Raw genomic sequence first — 6,474 nt, forward strand, 5'->3', positions numbered from 1 at the left:
AGTTAAATACATATTATCAAAGTATCCTTCTTACATGTTAGAGCAGTCCATACACTTACTGTCTATGCAGAAGACTGCTTGCTTCCCCAAACTCATGTCAACATAGTGTTGTATGAAATTGGTGGCTATCTGCCCAGTTAGGAATGCAAAAACAGTGTCAGTTTTTTCAGTGAGGTTGAGTATCGTCTCTGTTTAAGGTCCAATATATTTTCTTTTTCATGAACTGCTCATATCATTTACTCACTTTTCAACTGTGTTTTCTTGTTTTCTAGTTGATTTGGTGCAGGTTTTATATTAAGGAAATTAGCCCTTTTTTATGATTTTAAAGTATTCTTTTAATTTTCATTTGTCTTCTGATTCTTTCAACAACTTTCTTGAGATAGAATTGACTTACAATTCTATTTAAAGTGTACTACTTGGAACTTCCCTGGTGGTCCAGTGGTTAAGACTTTGTACTTCCAATGCAAGGGGCATGGGTTTGATCCCTGATCAGGGAACTAAGATTGAATATGCTGTGTGACCCAAAAAATACAAACTTAGAAAAGCAAAGTGTACAAGTTGAAAAGTTTTGAACACATTTATTGAGCTACAGTTGACATGTAATAAAGTGTACACATTAAAATGTAGAGTTTAATAAAATTTTACCTATTTTCAGCAGTAAAGAATCTGCCTTTGAATGCAGGAGATGAAGGTACTGTCTTTGGGTCAGGAAGATCTCCTGGGGAAGGAAATGGCAATCCACTCCAGTATTCTTGCCTGAAGAATCCCATGGACAGAGGAGACTGGTGGGTTATGGTCCATGGGGTCACAAAGAATGGGACACGACTGGGCATGCACAAACCACCACCATGCACTTAGGAAATTATCACCACAATCAAGACAATGATCTATAATCCCTCTCTCTTGCTCCTCTCAGCCTCCCATTCTATCCCTCAGACAACAACAGATCTGCTCTCTGCCCTTGTGGATTGGTTTGCATTTTCCATAGTTTTATGTAAACGGTAACGTCCAGTACATAGTCTTTTTCTTGCCCGCTGCTGCTGCTAAGTCGCTTCAGTCGTGTCCGACTCTGTGCGACCTCATAGACAGCAGCCCACCAGGCTCCCCCATTCCTGGGATTCTCCAGGCAAGAACACTGGAGTGGGTTGCCATTTCCTCCTCCAATGCATGAAAGTGAAAAGTGAAAGTGAAGATGCTCAGTCGTGTCCAACTCTTAGCGATCCCATGGACTGCAGCCTACCAGGCTCCTCCATCCACGGGATTCTCCCGGCAAGAGAACTGGAGTGGGTTACCATTGTCTTCTCCATTTTCTTGCCTAGCTTCTTTCATTCTGCATGAGATTCATCTCTGTTATATGTGTCAATAGTTAATTTTTTTATTGCTGAGTAGTATTTCACAATCATCCCCAAATCATCCCAGATGATTTACAAATGGTTTCAGAAAAGATGCATAGAAAGAATATGAAAAAGTAAATGGAGCAAAATGTAAACAATTGATGAAACTGGGCAAAGAATAGATGAGAGTTCATTGAATCATTTTTTAAAAAGGAAAAAAAGCTTTACTGAGATCAAATTCACACACTGTATAACTTACCCTTTTAAAGCATACAATTCAACATTTTTTAGATAATTCCGTGGAGGTCCAGTGGTTAGGTCTTTGCAATTTCACAGGCTCCAAGAATTAGAACAAGGGCATATTTGGGAGGGTCATCATTTAACACAGCACAGTGTCTATTCACTGCCCATTTTTAAATTGTTATTTGTCTTTTTACTATTGAGTTTTGTTCTTTATATTATATATTATAGAATTAAATGTTATAATACATTCTGAATATAAATCTCTTATCAGATACATGTTTTGCATATATTTTCTACCATTCCATTGTTCTCTTTCCACTTTCTTGGTGGTATCTTTTTTTTTCTTTTTTTTTTTCATTTATTTTTATTAGTTGGAGGCTAATTACTTTACAATATTGTAGTGGGTTTTGTCATACATTGACATGACTCAGCCATGGAGTTACATGTATTCCCCATCCTGATCCCCCCTCCCACCTCCCTCTCTGCCTGATCCCTCTGGGTCTTCCCAGTGCACCAGGCCCGAGCACTTGTCTCATGCATCCAATCTGGGCTGGTGATCTGTTTCACCCTAGATAATATACATGTTTCAATGCTGTTCTCTCGAAACATCCCACCCTCGCCTTCTCCCACAGAGTCCAAAAGTCTGTTCTGTACATCTGTGTCTCTTTTTCTGTTTTGCATATAGGGTTATCATTACCATCTTTCTAAATCCCATATATATGTGTTAGTATGCTGTAATGTTCTTTATCTTTCTGGTTACTTCACTCTGTATAATGGGCTCCAGTTTCATCCATCTCCTTAGAACTGTTTCAAATGAATTCTTTTTAATGGCTGAGTAATATTCCATGGTATATATGTACCATAACTTCCTTATCCATTCGTCTGCTGATGGGCATCTAGGTTGCTTCCATGTCCTGGCTATTATAAGCAGTGCTGTGATGAACATTGGGGTCCATGTGTCTCTTTCAGATCTGGTTTCCTCGGTGTGTATGCCCAGGCGCGGGATTGCTGAGTCATATGGCAGTTATATTTCCAGTTTTTTAAGGAATCTCCACACTGTTTTCCATAGCGGCTGTACTAGTTTGCATTCCCACCAACAGTGTAAGAGGGTTCCCTTTTCTCCACACCTTCTCCAGCATTTATTGCTTGTAGACTTTTGGATAGCAGCCATCCTGACTGGCGTGTAATGGTACCTCATTGTGGTTTTGATTTGCATTTCTCTGATAATGAGTGATGTTGAGCATCTTTTCATATGTTTGTTAGCCATCTATATGTCTTCTTTGGAGAAATGTCTGTTTAGATCTTTGGCCCAGTTTTTGATTGGGTCATTTATTTTTCTGGAATTGAGCTGCAGGAGTTGCTTGTATATTTTTGAGATTAATCCTTTGTCTGTTTCTTCGTTTGCTATTATTTTCTCCCAATCTGAGGGCTATCTTTTCACCTTGCTTATAGTTCCCTTTGTTGTGCAAAAACTTTTAAGTTTCATTGCATCCCATTTGTTTATTTTTGCTTTTATTTCCAATATTCTGGGAGACGGGTCATCGAGGATCCTGCTGTGATTTATGTCGGAGAGTGTTTTGCCTATGTTCTCCTCTAGGAGTTTTGTAGTTTCTGGTCTTACATTTAGATCTTTCATCAAATTTTGAGTTTATTTTTGTGTATGGTGTTCAAAAGTGTTCTAGTTTCATTCTTTTACAAGTGGTTGACCAGTTTTCCCAGCACCACTTGTTAAAGAGGTTGTCTTTTTTCCATTGTATCTCCTTGCCTTCTTTGTCGAAGATAAGGTGTCCACAGGTTCGTGGATTTATCCCTGGGCTTTCTATTCTGTTCCATTGATCTATATTTCTGTCTTTGTGCCAGTATCTTGGTGGTATCTTTTGAAGCACAAAAGTTTTAAATTTTAATAAAGTTCAATTTACCCACAGTTTCTTTTGTTGTTTGTGTGCTATTTCACCTAAGGCCATGAAAATTAATTCCTACGTTTTCTTCTAAAAGTTTCATCATTTTAGCTCTTACATTTCAGTATTCCATTCTTAGTTACCTTTTATTTTTATTGATAGTGAGAGACAAAAGGCCAATTTTTATTCTTTTCCATGCAGATATACCTAGTTGCACTAACAACATTTGTTGAAAATACTGTTCTTTTCCCACTGAATGGTCTTGGTAACCGTGGCAAAAATCACATGACCATAAAAGTAAGGGTTTATTTCTGGACCCTCAATTCTATTTCACTAATATACATATCTACCCTTATGTCAGTACCATACCATCTTTATTACTGTCACCTCACGATAAGTTTTGAAATCAGGAAATATGAGTCCTCCAACACTGTTTCTCTTTTCCAGATTGCCTTGGATATTCAGGTTACCTTTCCATATGATTTGAAGATCAGCTTGTCAACTTTTGCAAAAAAAAAAAGCTAGGAGTCTCACTGGAATTGTCATAAATCTGTATGAATTTAAGAACAATTTGGGAAATAATGCCATCTTAAAAATGTTGCCTTCCAACCCATGAACATAGGAGGTGTTTCTGTTTACTTAAATCTTCTTTCTTTCAACAACATTTAGCAGTTTTCAGTATACATGACTTGCACTTCTTCCGTTAAAAGTATATTTAAGGATTTTATTCTTTTTCATGCTATCATAATTGAAACTATTTCCTTAGTATCATTTTTCAAAATATTTATTTCTAGGATATAGAAATATAATTGATTTCTGTGGGTTGGTCTTATATCCTGAAATTATTTATTTAAGTATAGTAATTTAATTATAATTACATACTTACACTTAAAAATGTTCCTTGCCTCTTGAAATTCCTGGTAACTCTTGGCATTCCTCAACATGTAGCCACATTCTTCTAGTCCCTACCTCCATCTTCACATTTCTTTCCCCTCTGTGTCTGTCTTCTCCTCTGTGGGTCTTTTACAAGGATGCATCACTTGATTTCGGTTCTATATGGCTAATTCAGAATGATCTCATCACAACATCTTTAAGTCTACAAAATCTTTTTCCAAATAAAGTATCAGTCATAGATTCTGAGGATAAAAAGTAAACATATCTTTTGTGGGGCCACCTTTCAGCCCCCTACAAGTATCAAGTGATAGTGTTAAGTAAGCAGTGAGTAATATGAAATTTGGAGTCATCATTTTATAGATGTTTTTAAAGCCATGGAGCTGAATGGCATAACCTAGGAAGAACAAAAAATATCTAAGCACCAAAGTTTGGGGCCCTACATAACTTAAACATCAGAAAAAGGGTAAGAGCTCAACAAAGAAACAGGGAAATACATGCTCTATGAGGACAGAAAGCTGTCTGTTTTGTTCCTTGATTATTTGCCATTATCTTAAACAGTGCCTGCCATTTGGAAAACACTTCAAAAAAAACTCCAAACACTCCAAAGTATTGCTTTTGACTGGGTGGCCAGCGAGGTAAGGAAAAAAACAAAAACATGCTAATACAGTACCCCAGAATTCCAGTGAGAAAGCTGGGTTTTCATGGAGAGGTATTTCCAGCTGTGGAGCTCCTCGTGCAGGCATCCTTGTCTCTGCCGGCCGCCCTGCTTCCCGAGGGTCCACTGCAGTCTGCGCAGGTCTTGGGAAGCAAGTAGGTGACCGCAGCCTCAGAACAGCATGAAGAGCCAACTGTTTGTACAACTGAACAGTGGCCCCTGTAGCTGAGTGGGCCTCTTGCTCTGCACCATATATACATGCTTCTGGAGGCCGATCTGTTACTGGGCAAAGAGCAGTTTCCCTGCATGGACATCCATCCCTGCGTGAAGGGTGGCCCACATTTATGCCAGGGGCTAGCCCATCTCCAAAACCCTGGTGGCGTATTACCAGAAATACATGGATGGGGCTTCAAGGAGGAAATCAAAGACATACTCATCTGGCAGGACGACATACTCTCTGCTAGTAGCTGATCCCTTCTCTGCAAACCCAAAAAGGTCAGAGGCCTCAGTACACACAGTGGCTACCAAAAGTCTTTTTATCTTTTCTTTTTTATTTTTTGGCTGTGCCACTCCCACCAGGGATCATACCCATGTTCCCTGCAGTAGAAGCATGGAGTCCCAACCACTGGACCAGGAAATTCCCAGCTACCAGAAGTCCCAGGGAGAAATCAACCACGAGGAAGAGAGTTCACCTTTATATTAAACAAAGGTTGTGGGATTTTTAAGATTTAAAGAAAATAGGGTCGGGGGTGGGGGGTGCTTTTCCAGGTGAAGGTAATATAAATACACACATCTAACTTTCTCCCTCCCAAAAGGCCTTGAAAGTATGATAAGTGAGTTTTGTTCTAAACATACACGTGTGGGGAAAGCAGTAGAGGAAAAAACAGCAACAAGATTTTGAGAGTTAGAAAGCAGATGGATGTGCGATAACTGAGTTAGCACCCCCAAGAGACTCAAATCCCAAGTTGGCTGCAAGGAAAGTTCAAAATCAACATAATTTGCACCACAGCCTCAAAAAGATCAGAAATTAGCAATGTTAAGAAAAATCTGAAATGGAGTGTGAAGGAGCATTCCTAAATAAGGAGGTGGAGGTAAAAGCTGTTTGAGAAACAGTAAAAATCTCAGGTCACTTACTCCAGCCTAGGAAAATGAGCAGGGATGCCATGAGAGCAGATGGCTAGTGAATGCAGACACCTCTAGCTTTCTTCCCCAACACAACTCCCAGCATGCTGGCAGTCAGACATTTACCTTCCAGAAAAGAAACTGAAACTCCTTTCCACAGACTCTGACCTAAGATCAAGACCTAAAGGCACTGACCTCAGAGTTTCCCCTATACATGACCCACCCAGATTCCTATTCAGTGAAATTCACAGTTGAAAAGTCCTTCCCACAGGCTCAGTGTGAATCAGTTTTTAGTCTCACACTTTCTTGATTATGCCCTGGAGAAGGA

General features: G+C 39.2%; 1 non-coding gene across 1 annotated transcript; it reads left to right on the forward strand.

Moving 5' to 3' along the window:
- Positions 1 to 424: 424 nt before the first annotated feature.
- On the forward strand, positions 425 to 497 carry TRNAG-UCC (transfer RNA glycine (anticodon UCC)). Its single transcript has one exon. It is a non-coding gene; the product is annotated as a tRNA-Gly (tRNA).
- The last annotated feature ends 5,977 nt before the right edge of the window (positions 498 to 6,474 follow it).

This window comes from Odocoileus virginianus, chromosome 21, assembly GCF_023699985.2.
Source record: "Odocoileus virginianus isolate 20LAN1187 ecotype Illinois chromosome 21, Ovbor_1.2, whole genome shotgun sequence".
NCBI classification, from domain to species: Eukaryota; Metazoa; Chordata; class Mammalia; order Artiodactyla; family Cervidae; genus Odocoileus; species Odocoileus virginianus.